General features: G+C 38.0%; 1 protein-coding gene across 1 annotated transcript in view; it reads right to left on the bottom strand.

The window, feature by feature from the left end:
- MAOB (monoamine oxidase B) overlaps positions 1–18,708 on the bottom strand; it is a 118,239-nt gene that overhangs the window by 54,346 nt on the left and 45,185 nt on the right. The window lies entirely within an intron of this gene.

Here is an 18,708-nt window from a genome sequence, read left to right as displayed (position 1 = left end):
TAATTTTAAAACACCATTAATGTCCTTATAAAGGTTTGTGCCATGAACAAAAGTGAATTTCCTGTTTTAAAAAGGTCTCCAACCTAAACAACAACCCCTATTATACATTTTGAGTTATTTAGGAAAGGACCTTGGAGTTAAAGTCTACTCGATCTACAAATTCCACTAAATCTTAAACAAGTATGAATATCGAAATCTTGTCTTCCATGCATTTTTAACATGTTCTATCAGCTGCATTAGCTTAAGTGCAATTCTTCACTTTTAGTCTTACTACAAGACTTTCATAAACTCCCACCAATAATTTACATAGAAGGTAGTTTCCCAGCTCTAATATTCTAATTTAATTAATACATCGAATGTGGTTTTTCATAGACAAAAATATAAAAAAAGTGCTTGTTTAAATAACTGTTATTAAAGTGTTGTAAAATTTCAGGTACATATAGATATGTGATGGTTTGGAAAATTTCACTACAGACATACAGTGATTTGTATGGTGATTCATTGTAGAGCAGCAAAGAAATAAAACCAAATACAATAGCATTTACAAAAAAGGGGACACTCAGCTTCACCATAATCATTGCAAACTCTTGTTTTATAATATTCAAACCCCAGAAACCACTTGAAAAAAGTCCCTTTTTTGCGTACACATACATGATATTAGATACTAGAGGTGAAAGCGCAGCTTGTGACGTTCAACATCCCAGTAGGTAACCATGAACTTAGGCATGCAACACACTGGGCCTCTGTATATAATGCGAATGTAAATAGAATAGAACCGATGTCATGATAGTATTATGGGTCATCAGTGACATAATGCATACACATCTCAACATGGTGATTTGCACATAGTAAATGCATAGATATTGACTAATACCATCCTTACTATCCCTACACTTTTCTTTCCACAAAAAGTGTTGCCAACTTTCATGTAGATGATGAAAGCATTGGCTGAAGAAGTGACTAATTCTAATTCTGTGACCTTAGGTAAGTTACATCTCTGACATTTTCATCATCTGTAAAATGTAGGTACTGATATCTCCAGGGCTGTGGCAAGGATTAAATGAGATCATATATGCAAAGTTCTTAGAAGGATATTAGTTGTTGTTGTTATTATGATTTTAATAAATACCACAAAGCCCCTTTCTACACACACCTTGAGCCTCCCATAGGGCAACTGCCTCCCTCTGGGATAATTCTACCATATGAACTAGCAGATGACTTTGTAGAAGAAAGCTCAGAGCTTCCTGCCCATACAGCATCACTGAGCGTGCTGGGATTTATCAGCACAAAAATCCATTCCCAAATGCTTACCCCAGCACCTCTCCTTGTCATGGAAGGTACTCGTTTAATTGCATTTTCTAGCAAGCCCTCTCTGAACCTCCAGGACTGGACCCTGAACTCCAGCCTCAGAGAGCAGATCAGCTAATCCAAAACAACTGCACCACTCTCCTATCCCAGCTGTAGCCTCGCTGGGCTCACAGGTGCCGGATGACAGGTGCGCCCCTTGTCTTTCAAAGATATTATCCGAATGCTTTTGATGCCTCTGAAATGTATAGAGTAATGAGAAGATGGAAAAGTTCTTGGTAACCTAGGTACATGCCTTAGTACAACATACAAGGAGGGATGGGGATAGAGAGGGAGGGAGAAATTGACTTCTAAAATAAATGATTTTTCTCAAAACAAGTTCTTCCTTAAATGTCAATTATTATATTTGGATTATTAGATTATCCTTTTGAAATCTGAGGACATGTGATTATCTCAGTTGAGAAAAATTGTTTCTAAAAAACAAATTGTCAAAAAATTCCTTCCTAAAGTTTCTCTACCACATAAGATTTTTAAAATGATGAAGGTACCTGATATTTATAAAGTCATTTCATATATTATCATATTTAATTTTCAAGGGAACACTTGGAGGTTAGAAACTAATAATCTCACTTTACAAACTAGGAATTGAAGCTTCTAAGAAGCATTAAATTACATGCCCAAGGTCCATGGTAAAGTTATTGAAGCCCCAGGAGTGTAACACAAGTCTGTGACTCCAGAATTAGCATGCCTTTCTCTACAGAAAGAGCCTTATGAGACAGAAATTCATATCCTTGAATTTACCCAAGTACAACATGTTTTCTCTTCTCCATTGAATAACTCATCCAGTACCAAAGTCAGCCTCTGATTAATGCTGGTGCAGGTACCAACTTTTCACTCCATAAATTGTTTGGGAGAAGTGTTCACTTTTTTAGTGATACAAGCCAAAATGATGATTCACTTAGATGAGTCAGAATACTTCTCCAAAGAAAGTCAATGCTTTGAAATAAGAACTCCACTTTAAAATAAATCAAAGGAGACTTTATGCACAAATAGAAAGGTTTCCTTGGTTCCGAAAGGAGCTCTGTTGCTATGAACATTAATCCCTAGTGTAGAAATTGTGTTGATTTAAAGGAGATTCACTTGTTGAGGGAATAAGAAGGATGCTGGGAAGATTCTGATTAGAAGAATATTCTGGAGACTAGTCGAGAGATGACACAGCAGGAGAAAGCTGGAGTGAGATTCAGATGAAGGAAGAAGCAAGTTTGGCCAAAAAGCTACTTGTGAATTTTACATGGAAGACACCCTCGAGATACTTTAAGAGAATTCAAACTTTACCAATTGGACAGAGATAAAGAGAATATCAAAGAGGCATCTGTTTATTTGAAACAATTATTTTCAGGAAGAAAAAGTTTTCAAAGAAACTCACTTAAGGGGTACTTTGAATTGACATCCATATGCTTTTTGAAAAGTCATTTGAAAGGAGAAGTCATGAGCACAAAGAAAATGGGTAAGAGAAATAAGGATTGTGATAGGCAAGTATCATAATGACCATTATCACCAACACCATCATCACCACCACCACCACCAGTGTCATCATGATCATTACCACCATCACCACCATCATCATCATCAGGGTTAACACTTTTTTCACATTTGCTGCATACTAAAATCCTTTTAAAGACTTAATACATTTATTTTTATTTATCTCCCTCAACAACCCTATAAGCAAGGTATTCCTATTCTCAATTTTTAGATTAAGAAACAGAGGCACAGAGAAGTTAAGAAACTTGCCTCAAATCACACAGCCAGTAAGTAGCGAGTTCAGAATTCAAATCCAGGCCCCTCTGGGTTCTAAGTCTATGATCTCAGTATCTATATTATAGCAGATGCATTTTTTTTTTTTTTTTTTTTTTTTTGAGACGGAGTGTCACTCTGTCACCCAGGCTGGAGTGCAGTGGCACGATCTCAGCTCAGTGCAACCTCTGCCTCCTGGGTTCAAGCGATTCTCCTGCCTCAGCCTCCCAAGTAGTTGGGATTACAGGTGTGCACCACCACACCTGGCTAATTTTTGTATTTTTAGTAGAAACGAGGTTTCACCATCCTGGCCAGGCTGATCTCAAACTCCTGACCTCAGGTGATCCTCCTGCCTGGGCCTCCCAAAGTGCTGGGATTACAGGTGTGAGCCACCACGCCTGACCTACAGATGCATTTATTGTTATATCTTTCAACTTTCCCAAGAAAATGTACATAGTCACATATATTGTTCAAGGCTCTGAGGAGCTTCGATATGACAATATCTACATATCTTGGGGCTGCTAGAAGGTATTAGCAAAAGACCCCTGAGGCAAAGACTATTTCTTTCATAGCTAGGAGAGAAATTCTTTAGGATATATTGTATAATAATTCATGGCTTCTGTTACATTTATAAGCATCTGCCTCTTTCTTTTTCTTGACATTATGTTCAACTATTTCACCTTTTCCATCTTCAAGCCTATGTATTTGTGCTCAGGAAGTCGGTCACTGTGCTAGTATTTTCTCTTTCTTTGATCTGTACCATTTGGACCCACCCAAAATTAAACTTTTAATTCAGAAGGTCCCTACCCCCCATACCATTCTTATGTATAGCTTCAATTTTAAAATTCTGTTCAGGGATATTGTCTCATATGATGGCTTTGAATTCCAAAGCAGGCCACAAGGTGCTAGCTAACTTATGCTGACCTAAAGTAGGTTTCAGCAATGACCGTGATAATGAAAACTGCGGGTTGGTCTAAGTGTAGTTTCAAAGTGCTCCTCTTCAAAATTATTGAATGACTGCTGACAACCCTCCCATTTCTCACACATATATATGCACATGAGTTTGAATAGGATGCTGTGAGTTTCAAAGCTAGAGAACATAGCAGGATCCTAAGAATACTTCCATTACCAATTGGTGAGATGAAGTAATAGAACAGATTGTGATGACATATTAAGGCTTCACACATGTGCTGCATTTCACTTGTATGAGAAGCTCTTTGGTTGAGTGAGCCACATAGTCTTAAAAATTATGATTGATATTGTCATTTTTATTTCAGTGGGTTCTGGGTTAAATGCCTAAATGAAGAAAGAGGATTGGCCCTTCATAGAAAAGGATTTGAGGCCGGGCATGGTGGCTCACACCTGTAATTCTAGCACTTTGGGAAGCTGAGGTGGGTGGATCACCTGAGGTCAGGAGTTCGAGACCAGCCTGGCCAACATGGAAAACCCCATCTCTACTAAAAATAGAAAAATTAACTGGGCATGGTGACAGGCACCTGTAGTCCCAGCTACTCAGGTGGTTGAGGCAGGAGAATTGCTTGAACCCAGGAGGCGGAGGTTTCAGTGAGCCAAGATCGCACCACTGCACTCCAGCCTGGGCAACAGAGTGAGACTCTGCCTCATACAAAAAAAAAAAAAAAGAAAAAAGAAAAAAGAAAAGATTTGTATTCTTCTTTTGTATCTGTCCCCAAAGAAAGAAGAGTAACAGCTGGGGTGAATTGCCATCCATGAAGAAGAAACAGACACAGACATATGTGTGGCCATGCGCACGTGCACACACACATGCACACACACACGCACACACATGCACACATGCACACACACATCTATTTGCTCATGAGGGAGCTTCTGCAGAATAGTACTTTACAAAGGAAAGTCGCAGCATGTTACTTCTCTACTTCAGACCTTCCAATGGCTTCCCACATCACCCAGAGTAAATGTCAATGTTCTTAGAATTGCCCTCTAGGCCCTATGCCATCTAGCCCTGCTCTCTCTCTCTGACCTCCTCATATTGTGTTGGAGCCTGTGTGTACTGGGTCCCGAGAACCATCTGTGTTCATCTCTTTCCAACTCTGCATTCAGTGACGGTAAGTTGGCAGCTTGACATTGGCCATTAAGTATTTACACCATGCAAACTCTACAGGTGAGAGTTTTGCTTTTTGGTGTTTTTTTTTTTTTTTTTCCTTTTTTTTTTTTTTTTTAAATCACTGCTTCCCTCCCGCAGCTTTCCTTTGTTTACTTCACTCCAGCCACAGGGGGTTCCTTGCTTTACAAAACAGCGTCAGGGCTTCTGAACCTGCCATTCCTCTGGCTGGAACACTCTTACCCATATAGCCACTTTTTTTTGCTCTCTCGCCTCCTTTAGGTTTTCTGCTGAAATGTTACCTCCTCAGTGAGGCCCTCCTTGACTATCCTACTTGAAATTGGATCCCACCCTCTCACACAACCCCACACTCCCATTCTCCATAGCACTCATCACTTTCTAATACAACACATATATATTTTTTCCAATGTGTGCAGATACTATATTGTACATTGCTATTAACATAATAACATCTTATATATGCATTTGGGAGATTTAGCATATCTGGTTAAAAAGTTCAAACCCTTACTAAAAATCATTAAATCTTGACAGGGGAAAAGTAATAAGATTTTGAAAGCCAAAGCTCTTTGCATAATTCAGCAAGTTATTGGTTAACTAAACTTGAGCTCTAAAATATACTTGAAAGTCAACTCATATCCCCATTAGAATTGAGAGTGTTAAATTTAAAGTCGCATTTTTTTAAGTTTCAAGGAACATAATATATGAATTTTTGTTACATCTGAATTAACTTCATTTAAGAAGATCCATGTTTTATAGCATTTTTTATTCCGCACTTTGCCATATTTCTTGATTGTGCCTGTTACTGCAAGTGAAAAGCAATTATAAAATCAAACATGACTAATTCTATTTTAGGCATACAAATATTTTTCTACACATTTTATTTGTTTGTTTATATCTTCCCCAGATAACACATAAGCTCCACAAGAGCAGGGATTTTTGTATGTTTTGTTTGCCTCTGTATCTCCAGTTTATCTGTAACTCAACTGTGGACAAAGTTGATTGTGGAACTTGGACAAAGTTATTTGTGGAACTTGGGTGGGAGCCGGTGGTGTTAAATGTTGAGGTGGGGGACCCTCCTGGTTTCTTGACACCATACTAGGTGGCACATATTTTCCTGTAGGACTAGAGTACTTGTGACTAAAATATTTCCGTTTTCTCCTAAGAGTGATGCCAAATCAGAGTCTGCCCAATTGTGCTCTAAAAGGGACAGGCTCACATACGGGCAAAGATGCATTCTTTCAATCATTTACACAAGAAACATTTACCTAAAGCCTACCAACTGCCACATCCTGATCCAAGTGCTGGAGATACAGCAGTGGACAAAATGGAAAAAGAAATAATTTTGTTGCCTTAGTCCATTTTGTATTGCTATATTAGAATACCACAGACTGAATAATTTATAAAGAAAGGAAATTTATTTCTCATAGTTCTGGAGGCTGAGAAGTCCAAGAACAAGGTGCTGGAATCTGGTGAGGGAATTCCTGTGGCATCATAACATGGTGGAAGGCATCACATGGTGAGAAGTCACAAGTATTAGCAAGAGGAAAGGGAACAAACTCATCCTTTTATGAGGAGTCCACTCCTGCGATGACAGACCCACTCACACAATTAACTAACCCGCTCCTGCAATAGCAGCAACAATTAATGAGAGCAGAGCCCTTATTACCTAATCACCTCTTAAAGGCCCCACAACTCAGAACTGTTGCACTGGGGATTAAGTTGCCAACACATGAAGTTTGGGGACATATTCCAACCAAAGTATCTGCCCTCATGGAACTTGCCTTCTACAAGGAGAAAGTAGTCAAAAACAAATACATGTATAATATGATATACATGATATAATTTATAAGTGCTATAAAAAATAACAAAGCAGAGAAGGCATAAATTAGGAATAGAGAATACCAGTGGGGGTGGGAGAGGCTACTCTGGCATCTCTGAAGAGGTGATATTTGAGTTGAGACCCAAGAAAGGACATTTCAAGTGGAGGGAACAAGTGTGTTTTGGTTATCAATGGCTGGATAAATAAATAACCCCACATTTTAATGGCTTAAGGCATCACTGTATTATTTTCTCTCACAGTTACGTGGATTGACTGAACTCAGCTGGGCAGTTTCTTGCTTGAGTTTACTTATGTGGCTGCGTCAGATGGCAGCTGGGGCTGGAGTCATTCAAAGGCTCAACTGAGTTGGATGTCTGACGCAGCTTCACTTCCAAGTCTAGTACCTTTGTAAGCAGGGTTGGAAGGTTGGATTTGGCTGGTACAGATGAACAGAGTGCCTACATGTGGCTTCTCCAGCATGGCAGTCTCAGGGTATTTGGACTTCTTACATGGTGTAACTCAAGGTTTCAAAAGTGGAACCTGCCAGTTTCTTAAGGCCTGGGCCACCAAACTGAAGTAGCATAACTTCAGTCATATTCTCCTGGTCAAAGCAGGGACAGAGTCCTCCCAGATTCACAGAAAGGAGGCATGGAACCCAACTCTCCCTTTCCATGGGAAGACTACCAAAGAATGTGTAGCCACCCATCTTTAATCTGCTTCGAAATGCAGTAGTCCGGGGGAAGGAATAAACTTGGCACACTAGAAGCCAGAGTGGCTGGACCAGGGTGAGCTGGGCTGGGAGACTGGTGGGGCATATCATTTAGGTACTTGCAGGTCATGATGAAGATTTAATTTTATTCATTATCTTTCAAACTTATTTATTTTTACTGCTTTTTCTCCCAGGGTTCTACAGTCAAGAACCCTTAGCTCCAGCCTGGATACATAGACAAGATGTCAACAGATATCTGGGAGAAATGCCTGGAACCAATCAGGGAGAAATATGAGGTCCCTAAAATAGCAGCAGCACAACTATCCTGGCCTCATAAAGAAAAGTAGCAGCTTAAAAACAACCTGTTGTTTTTAGATGGACTCTCATCCTTTCTAATCCAAAGGATCAATGTTATTAGGTATCATAATGACATCCTTTCAATTGCCAAAACGTCTACTCCACATAGGTCACACTTAAATATGTAATTTCATATTTTCCTTTCTGCCTAAGCATGAAGTTATACAGAAAGCAATGCTTCTTCTAACCTTATTATGTTTATACTTTGCAATGGAAACATGAAATAAGCCCAAGAAACATGTACGGCTGTCTATTCTTACGTTTATCTTGTGTGACACAGAGTTTCAGCATTCTCACTAGAATGAGCAGCTTTAATACTTTTTTAAAATTCCTGGATTAAGAATGAGATGAGAGGATTCAATGTTTCCCAATAGTCCTTGATTTGACCAAATAGATGATTCATGTCAGTGTCCTCCACTGGAAGATCAAGAAAGTCACAGGTGGCCAAATGGAGATAAAAAGAAAAATCAGTGATGGGGCATAAGACGAAAAAATAAATCAGCATTAGGAAGCAAGAACCTGAGCGGAAAGGGGAGAAGGGTTGAGTGCCTGCCCCGCAATTCAGTCTTCAGCACCCTTACCCTTATCCTTTTCCTTGTCTTTCTTGAGACGTCCCCCACTCTTAAGTATAATCTCTGTGTTGGCCTGCACCTAAGCTGAGCTGCCAAATCCCTGGATGGTGGAGTGAGATGGATCAGGGCTAAAGCCCCCAGTCCATCACTTACCAACTGGGGGATCTTGAGCAAGTTGTGTAAATGCCTTGTACTTCAATGCTCTCCTTTGTAAAGGAGAAATAACGAAAATCATCAGGCTTTTCTGAGCATTAAGTGAGATAATGCATATAAACTGCTTAGAATGGTGCTTTGTATCTATCAGAATCTCAAAAGATGTTGGTTATTGTTATTATTAAATTGAGTTTGGAACAGAATTTCCAGGAGCCACCATGTGCATATGAATTTGGTTTCACTTAAGAACCTAAATTATAGGTAACAATGAATTGTTATTTTTTTCACGGTTTGCACATGAGTAGAAGCTGTCTGCAGCAACTGCCCTTAACATTTGCCAACTTTAAAAAAGTGGAAATAGTAAATGTCAGCAGTAAAACGCTCCAGGTCGCTCTGTAGTTCTTTTGCTTAGAATTCTGCATGAAGCATGTGTGCTAAAAGGTGAAAAGAGTAAATAAACTTCCATTGAACTATAGGTTTATCTTCTCTACAACTCATGACTTGTTGGACTCTCCTCTGACTGTATTTTAAGATAATCACCATTTATAGCACTTTGGGTCATATTGTTTCTCTTCAGTTAGTCATAGACAGGGACAAATGAGCAAATGTATTAAAATAATGACACTATATGAAAAGTCTCTATGCTCTCCATAAATTTATTCCCTTGAATTTATTGAGCAGTGTCTTTTAAGGTTTTTGGAAGTGTTCAAGGCCTTCTCTTAGGGTAGTCTCTCTGACCACGTCAATCTCAATTACTTCCAGCTTGCTCACTTTCTAATGTATTAAAATCCCAGGACACAGCATCTCTCCCTGTGTACCTAGGATTGTATTCTCAAAGCGATTCAAAGTTTCCCTACCCTTAGGAAGCAATGAGCACATAAGGAACTTCACTTATTGTTTACTTCTGGATTATCTGTGATGACAGACATTTGAAGTTGCCAGAATAAAGGAAGTTAATTTGCGATGTACTGTATGGTCTCTGTTGTGAGATTTAGACATATGTATTGTACGGGTTTTATTTTTTAACAAATTTGAGATGGATTAGCAATGTTTGCAAAAATACACAGGATCTACTAACCTTTTATGCTTGTGCTATCCAATATAGTAGCCACTCACCACATGTGGCTATTAAGCAATGTGTGCCTGGTACGAATTGAGATGTGCTGTGAGTGGAAACCACACATCAGATTTTAAAAGCTTAGTACAAAAGAAGAACGTAAAATATCTCATTAATAATGTTTTATAATGATTACAAGTTTAAATAATATTTGGGATATACTGGGTTAAATAAAATGTATCATTAAAATTAATTTCATCTTTTTCACTTTTTAATATGGCTACTAGAAAAATATAAATTTATCAATGTACATCTTAAATTTTGACTGGGCTGTGCTGTTGTAAGCTATTTTAATATTTTTAGATTTCATGCATGTATCAAAAGAGATTTTTAATGTAATGCATTTTAATTCTCTGAACTTAGGTTTTCTTAGAGACTGGTAAATCCTGAGATGCCTCCTGTCTCCTGACAAGAGGAGACATTCCTGACTCTACAAGAGTGCCAGTACGGCCAATTAGGGACCCAGAGGAAAGGATCTTAACTGACCCCAATAATGGCCATTGTCCCATATTCTAGGGCATAAAAAACATCTGACTGGGGTTGAAGGAAACTTAGAAGGTAATACAGCCAGAAAAGGTCGCTTTATTTATCTCTCCTATGATCTATTTAGCCTGTGTGGGCATGTGAGCTTAGTTGCAGCCAAATGCTTCTCTCCTAGCCTACTAATAACACAGAAGAAAAAGAATACTGGATTTTAAGGGGGAAAGTTCACAGTTCAGTGTATAAGGAGCCCATGAAAATATTTTCAGGATAAGTTTATTGGCCTGGCGCTCTTTTGAAAAGAATTTGTAAAGCTTCATCCTACCTGGTGTCTCATCATTTACATTCTTACTTGCTACTAAGAATCCCCAGAACCTTATAGAAAAGTTTGTTTCCAAAAGGAAAGTAAACAAACTCTATCCTTCCTATCAAAATGTTCTTAGGATCTTCAGTGTATCACAGCAGCCTCGTGACAATGAAGTTAATCAGTGTCTTGTTAACATCTTGTTTCTTTAAACCTCAAAGTACTAAGTGGGACAGGTACAAACACACTTATTTTCAAACAGAGATATCAAAACACAAATGCACAAATAACAAGGCCAAGGACACACAAAAGGTCAATAATGAAGTGTGTGTGTGTGTGTGTGTGTGTGTGTGTGTGTGTGTCAGATACTCAGAAAATTCTGCAGTGCAATAATAGCAGGATAAGGGCCTTTGAGGTTCTGCATTAGAACAGCTGCTTTGGGATCTAGACTGTCTGAACTCAAAGGATCTAAGCTCAGTCACTAAGCCCGGCTGGAAGCAGTTCGGTGATTGTTAATGGATATGTAACCCAGGAGACTGCTGCCTAGGCAGGTGAGAGGCACAGAGATCTGCTAGAAACACTGGGCCTAACCTCTTCTCATAGATCATGAGCTTTCCAAAGTAAAGTCTGTGTCTAATTACATTTTTAAAAATAAAAATGAGAGGAGCTCTTTATAAAATGTTTTGGCAGTACTAACAAGTACAAAGAAGAAAGCAACGAATTACTCCATGTTGTACCATCAAGTTAAAAAAAAAGCTGTAACATTTGGTGTATGACATTGCAGACCTCTTATATAAGCATCTACAAGATAGAAAAATGAATAGATGAATGGATGGATGGTTGCTATGGATGGATAAATGAACAAATGGATGATTGAGAGGGGGAGGAACGAAACAAAAAACAACAAAGGAAGAAAGGAAGGAGGGAGAAAAAAAGAGAAAATTAAAAATACGAGAATTGAATCATATTGTATTTGTTATTTTAAATGATAGAAATATACTTCAATTTAATAGAAGAAATATAAACTGAAATGAACTGAAGGAAGTGCTAAACTTCAAATAAATGTTTTACACACACCTAATGAATTTATTAATTACTGTATATTAACTATTCATTTTGGTATAGATTGATTCATTGCTATGAAAGATTTAAGCAGCTGTTACCCCTCTTATGTGTCTTCCTTTCTTACCTTCTCTACATTCTGATTTTGCTGAGTATATAATTTTTACCACATAAAAATTTTAAGTAACATTTACATAAATTGCTATGATTGTAATTCTTCCAATTGTTTAAATCTTTATCTAAATATATTTTATGTTCAACACCAATTTCACCAAAGCTGATCCATTCCCGAATTCTTGATTTACCACTTGGTGATATTTTGAACTAGGATGCTGCTATGACAAAATTTCCAATTTTTGCCGTTGTCTTAGCGGACAGGCTGCATGTAGCCAGAAAACAGGTGTCACAAGACTGATAGGTAGAAAAAAACGAGACAGCATTGGTAAAACTGTTGCCAGTTTTACTTGTACATCAAGTACAAGAATCTGGATAATCTGGAAGGCCAATCAAGCACTTACCAACATTAAAGCTCTAAGAGAAACTGTTAGAAAGAATGTCAGTGGTTGTTAGCATTTACTTGTAATACATTTTTTTTTTTTTTTGCACACATACACAAAACGCTGACCCCTGAACAACACAGGTGTGAACTGCATAGGTTCACTTCTAAGTGGATTTTCTTCTGCCTCTGCCACTCCTAAGACAGGAAGACCAACTCTTCCTCTTCCTCCTCTACTTCTGCCTACTCAATGTGAAGATGATGAGGATAGAGACCTTTATGATGATCCACCACCTCTTAATGAATAGTAAATACATTGTTTCTTCCTTATGGTTTTCTTAATAACATTTTCTTTTCTCTAGCTTACTTTATTGTAAGAATACAGCATATAATATAGTTAACACAAAATATGTGTTTACCAACATAATTAACAGCAAGCTATTAGTAGTTTTGGGGAAGTCGTGTTATATAAGAATTCTTGACTGCACAGGGAGTCAGCACTCCCAACCCCCACATTGTCCAAGAGTCAACTGTTTATGAAGTCTTCGTGTACAAGTAACAGAAAACTGTTTATCCTACTTAAAAACAGACTTTTATAAAGAATAATCAGGAAGGTGAGGAGGATACAGGGCTTTGGAGGGAGCCGGTGGAATAACTACTCAACTGTAGAAAATCTTAAGGAAAGGAGGATCTTGAATTTGATTTTTCCAGTATGTGAGGGTGCAAGTTTGGCAAGAAGAAAGGCGGGCCAACTGGGTGCTGAGGCTTAGAAGGAAATGACAAAAAGTAGTCCCCAACCAGCAGAGAGTGAGCTCTTTGTGGTGTGTTCGTGACACCCAAAAGCCTCAACTCACGCTCTGACCGCATTGCATCTTGTCATTTGCAATTAATCTCTGTAACCTTTAGGTCCTCACCTGTTAAATGGGGATAATACTTCTAATGCAGAATCAAATAACTTATAGTTATTTGAGATTGGAAACACTTGGTAGTTTCTAGATGTCCATATAAGAGTCATGTTACCATTGTTATTACTTCTTGGTGGTTGCAGAGGCCAAGAGAAATGCCCAGGACATGTGATACATAGTCTGGGAATCCATGCCTAAGCCTTTCTGCAGGCTGCTGCTCTGCTGAGGACATGGTAAGGCAGGCGAACACATTTCAGGCCATCTTGCACTTCCTGTCAATCTCTTGGTACTGCAAGTTGCCAAAACTCTCTTTAATCAGTTACATTGTCCCCTTATTAGTCACCATCCTTTGGTAAGCTGGGCCCCCTGTCATGGCAGCTCCTTTGGACTACTTGGCCATACCATATAATCATATGGTATAGAAGCTGCAAAATTTTATACAAGATTTAAGCTATATCGCTGTTTCCCTTAGTGAATTTCACTATCCTAACTGAATTCCACACATTGTCTACCCTCCAGTCCTAGCAAAATTTAAAGCTAACTCTGTTACCCACAACCATAGTCACTGTTAAGTTTATCCAGATATGTGCGTGTATGCATAGAAAATATGTTTACTGATTGTACCATATTTTAAGTTCCAAATGGAAATCTTGGAGGCGGAAAATGAATTCATCTCATACCCTAAATATTGCTCCAAATCCAGTCATCAAAGGCATAATTTTCAGCAAATTATTACATGCCAAAGATCTGCCTGTATTCTCTAAAGAACACAAATGAGCACTTTGGTTTCCAGAATAACAGCATAAGCTTTAGAATGATCACTAGACAAATGTGTTTCACTTACTAGAGAGAAAATTACTATTCTCCACATTTTTTCCTTGAAAAAAGTTTTCCATAATAAGACATATTTGTTTCAAACAAATAAGAAATGAAATGCAGTGTGGGTGGAAGTGACAGAAAAGGTTCATTGAGCCCACTTCAGAAAGGGCAAACTCACAGAGCCGGTAAGCTCAACGTGGTAAGTGTGAAGTTCATGTAAAATGGGCAACTGTTCCTAAATAAAAACAAGAGTTGGTCTAACCTGTTCTTGGAGACTTCTATCTTCATGAGAGAAGCAAGTGTATTCTGGACTTTGATCCAGGCTCCCCTGGATTAATAGGATCAGGGATAGGGGTGTGAAGAAGGGAATATTGAGGACCTAGAGAAGACTGGGCACTTCTGGCCTGTTGATCTCCAGGAGATGCCAAGACCCTACACTACAGGACGATTTCCATTTGCTAAATGCAATTATCATTTGCATATTTTATGTCCCAGTATTTCTACTTTAATTCTGTTGCTGTTCCTTAGTATTGAGAGGCCATTTAGACAGAGAGATTAACTGAAATGGCATTGCAGATAGATAGCTACAGTTTCTCCTCTCTGCCTTTGTGTCCTTTTTGTGTAACATATTTTCAACTGGATTTCAGAGTTCTCAGCAAGACTGAGGGGTTGTGCCAAATGCGTCCTCCTCTGTGAGGCTGTTTGAGCAACAGCAGCTATGGCAGCAACAAGTAGACAACATATTTGAGAGATGAATCCTCATTCACATGCGTCTTTAGTATTGAAGGCTGATCATATGCAACACAAAAAGGACTTTGGCAATAAGCTTTTTTTCTGCCTACTAGGAAGTAGGTTAAGACCAAAATGTCCTTTTGCTCAGATTCTCCAGATAGCTGAAGTTTGGAAATGAATATCAGTATGAAGTTGGGCTCTTAATTTTAAGTCACACTACATCTTTATAAATTGGCAAAACTCTTAATAGTTCAACCTTCAGTCCCAGAGCAGTTGCATGGCTGCTTTTACCAGACTTTAGTTTCAAATTTCAGACTGATGAAAGCTTCTGAGACAGAGAAATTTTATGTGTCTACATTGTACCAAACCATAGAATTTTCTCCAACTTCTTCAAAGAACCCAGAAGAACAAAAACAACCACACATGCGTGCACATGTAAACACACAATGAAAGAGAAAGAAACATAAGTCAAAATATAGCAGGATTCCTTAAGAAGTTTTTGTTTTTATCTTTTTCTTTTTAATTATGAAATATTCCTTAAAAGAAAACAATTTTTTCAAGTTACTTCCAAGACATCTAAACAGCTGCCTTCTAAACTATACCAGTGGAAATTAGCATGCCTATTTGTAAAATGGATCAAAAATCTCAGTAGATGTTTAACAATAATTGTAAAGTACTAACAGTTGCATCACTGACTTTAGAAGTAAGGAAAACACCTTCTAAATTATATAGATTTGAGCTGAAGCGATCCCTTTCTCACTGATAATTAAATCCCAGTATAGTTTGGTATCACATCTTTTATTCATGAAGTTGTCTTTGGAAAACCCTACTTTAACAACATATAACAGATCTACAGAGCATTAAAAATGAATGCCACTCAGTAGATACAAACATGTCTGACAGATCAGATTGAGACAGAAGCCTGTTCATCACAGCACACTAGGGGTTTAAAGATGCCTATTATGGAGCCGGCATGAACACATTTCCTCTATCAGAAGAACATTTCTATGACAACTGCGACAGAACTGGTGATACTGGGAGTCATCCTATCTTGAGGAAAGACACTCTTTCATTTGGGTAGTTAGCCCACCATGAGCTGATGTACCCTTCCCCTTTTCTGGGTAGCTCTACTTCATTCATTTCAATATCAACCACTATATCCAAGTTCCTTAGCTTAATGTTGCTAAAGTTGCACATAAAACTCTATTTCCCATTATCAGCCACATAAAAAATTTTAAAAGCAGATCCCTTTGATAGGATCTGACAATATGGCAAGTAGCATACTTGATACTCTCAGGATTCGGATTAAGAAATACATGCAGATTCGCTGAAAAAAAGAAAAAAAAAAAAAAGACCAAATACACTATCTATTTACATGAACTGTAGTTTGCACTCGGGGACAGTAGTTATTAAAATAGGTAACAGAGGACAATGTTCAAATTCCCAAAGCACTCCTTTCCACGAGACAGGAGACAAATTTCTCAACTGCATTCTCTAGTATGTGGTAGGAGAAAGAATGTCAAGGTTCTTGTTAATAATTCCAGAAATGAATGTAGCCATCCGAGATGCTTTTTACAGGTCAAAAATGAGAAAAATGGCGTAGACAAAGACATGGAAGTGGAGATGGTAGAGAAGAAGTACTTAGTTTGAAGAGGACTTCTTAGCTATAAGGTCTTCGTCATTGTAACTCTTCACTGCATATGACTGACCACAAGGAGGCCAAATTGGCACTTTTGTCAAGACTGCAAAAACCTTTGTTTCACAGCATCATTATTTTTTCAATTTGTCTCATTAGTGATAATTAATTTGAGAGTAAGTTACTACATAAAACATATACACATATGCATGTGCATACAATTTCTTAAAATGCATTGATATTTCCCATTTCCTCCAGCAGAGGTCAGAAAATAGCAATACAGGAATATGAAAATCTACGAACCAAGAGAGTATTTTAGAATGATCTTCTCAAGATAATATTATAAAGGGGTTTGTTAATTGTTCTTGTTTATCTATATTTTCTAACCGTATTTTTACAATAAACATGCTTTACTTCTGTCATAATTAAAAAGCAATAAGACATATTTTAAGTATAAAGAGCATTATTGGCATATGCGTTTACCCTGTATTAAGGACGGACTATGGCTTAATTACTTGTATTTCCCTAACTGCACATAAAGTAATGCAAATAGTGAAAAAGCAACACATTTGGCCATCACTGTGAAATATCATTTAAGTGTAACATCATTCCTGGAATTGATGACTCAGCAATTTCTTTCAGACAAGGGACTTAATGTCAGGACAAAACAAAGCATCCCAGACATAGCTCTGAGCTGACAATAATTTCTGCACACACAAAGACAAGCAAGTGAATATAATCTCTGGTCATCTCCTTTGACTGGAGAAATTTAAAGATCCTAGTGTTCTGAGAAGTCAATCTCTGCAAGCCTTACAGGTAGAGTAAGACATAAGAAATTGGTCAAGAAAACCTATATTTAAAAAAACAAAGAACTCAACAAAGGATGTTAAGAACTGTTGATTGATGTTCAACAAATCACATTATTACCATGGTAGATTTTCATTTCTAATTCATGTGTCTCTTTTTCTCCTAGACACATAGGGAAGGAAGGTGGAAAGGCTTATAATACAAAATTTGGTATTTTTAGTAGAGACGGGGTTTCGCCATGATGGCCAGGCTGGTCTGGAACTCCTGACCTCAGGCAATCCACCCGCCTCGGCCTCCTAAAGTGCAGGGATTACAGGCATGAGCCACTGTGCCCGGCCAATATAAAATAAAATTTGAAGGTTAGCCCAAACATTTATTTATAAATTAAGGAAAACTTTTACCCACATTATACCAAATTAAGTAGCTGCTTAGTTCCCATTTTATTAAATGTTTCATGATTTATGGTCAGTTATTTGTCTCGATATTATCACTCACAAATAATATAAAGATGTCAAAATTGTTATATAAATCAAAATTGACTGTTGCTAGTTTCTTCTGTCTTATAAGGGGATGTTTTCTACCAGTGAGGAATAAGTTCCTACGCTGCTTACTTCCACCTACAGGAGCAAGTGAAGATGAGAGAGGAAAGACTGAAATTGAAAACTTCTGCCAGTTCTTCCATGGGACTCCTGGATGGGGCCCAGATTAGGTGATTGTTTGATTGTCAAGAGAACACGAGTGACTTTGTGGACCAAGATGAGGATGCTGGAAAAACAGAGGAGCAGGGAGATGTGAAGAGAGTCTGAGGACCAGCAGCATGGTAGGAGACTGGAATCTGCAGAGAAATGTGACCAGTGAGAAATCCTCAGGGGATGCTTTGATCTAAGAGGTTATTAGAATGGATGTCCAACATTCAGTTCTAATCTGTTTGTATTTCTACAAATTTAAGAGCCTCCCCACCCCAACTCCATTGCTCAAAACTTCAGTCAAGTTTGCTTTTCACACAGCTTATGGTGGTCTGAGAAAAATCAGGACAAAGAGGTGAGTGTGAACCCAGGTTGGCATAAGCAAAGAGAAGAAAAGAGTCACAGGCCATGAGATGTGAATGAACATAGGTATCATGGAAGCCAGAACCATGAGCCACAAATGATCACAGGAATGAGAAACCCAGTAAATTCACAGAAATCTTGGGGAGAACAATGAAGCTTCCTTGCAAAAGACAGGATCTGGGACTTGAACCACTTTGATGTCAATCTCCAAAGAAGAATAACTTTAGCTGATATATAGGCCACAATGATAAAACGTAAGAATATTTCTTTAGGCATATTGCAAATACTCTTTACAATGTGCAGTCTAGGGCAACATTTTAAAAACTTTGCACAGGTTTTTGTATAATATAAAAGAGTTCCAGGTATTTAAATGGATATTTAATAAATAAAGCACAAATGTTTGTTCTCTATGGGTTTTGTTAAACATTTTACCACATGGACGATACCACTTCATCAATAACCTTTCTAAATAGGTTTAGAATTTCCAC

Source organism: Chlorocebus sabaeus, chromosome X, assembly GCF_047675955.1.
Source record: "Chlorocebus sabaeus isolate Y175 chromosome X, mChlSab1.0.hap1, whole genome shotgun sequence".
Taxonomy (NCBI): Eukaryota; Metazoa; Chordata; class Mammalia; order Primates; family Cercopithecidae; genus Chlorocebus; species Chlorocebus sabaeus.
The sequence above is the reverse complement of the archived record's forward strand: the minus strand, read 5'-3'. Positions and strand labels throughout refer to the sequence as shown.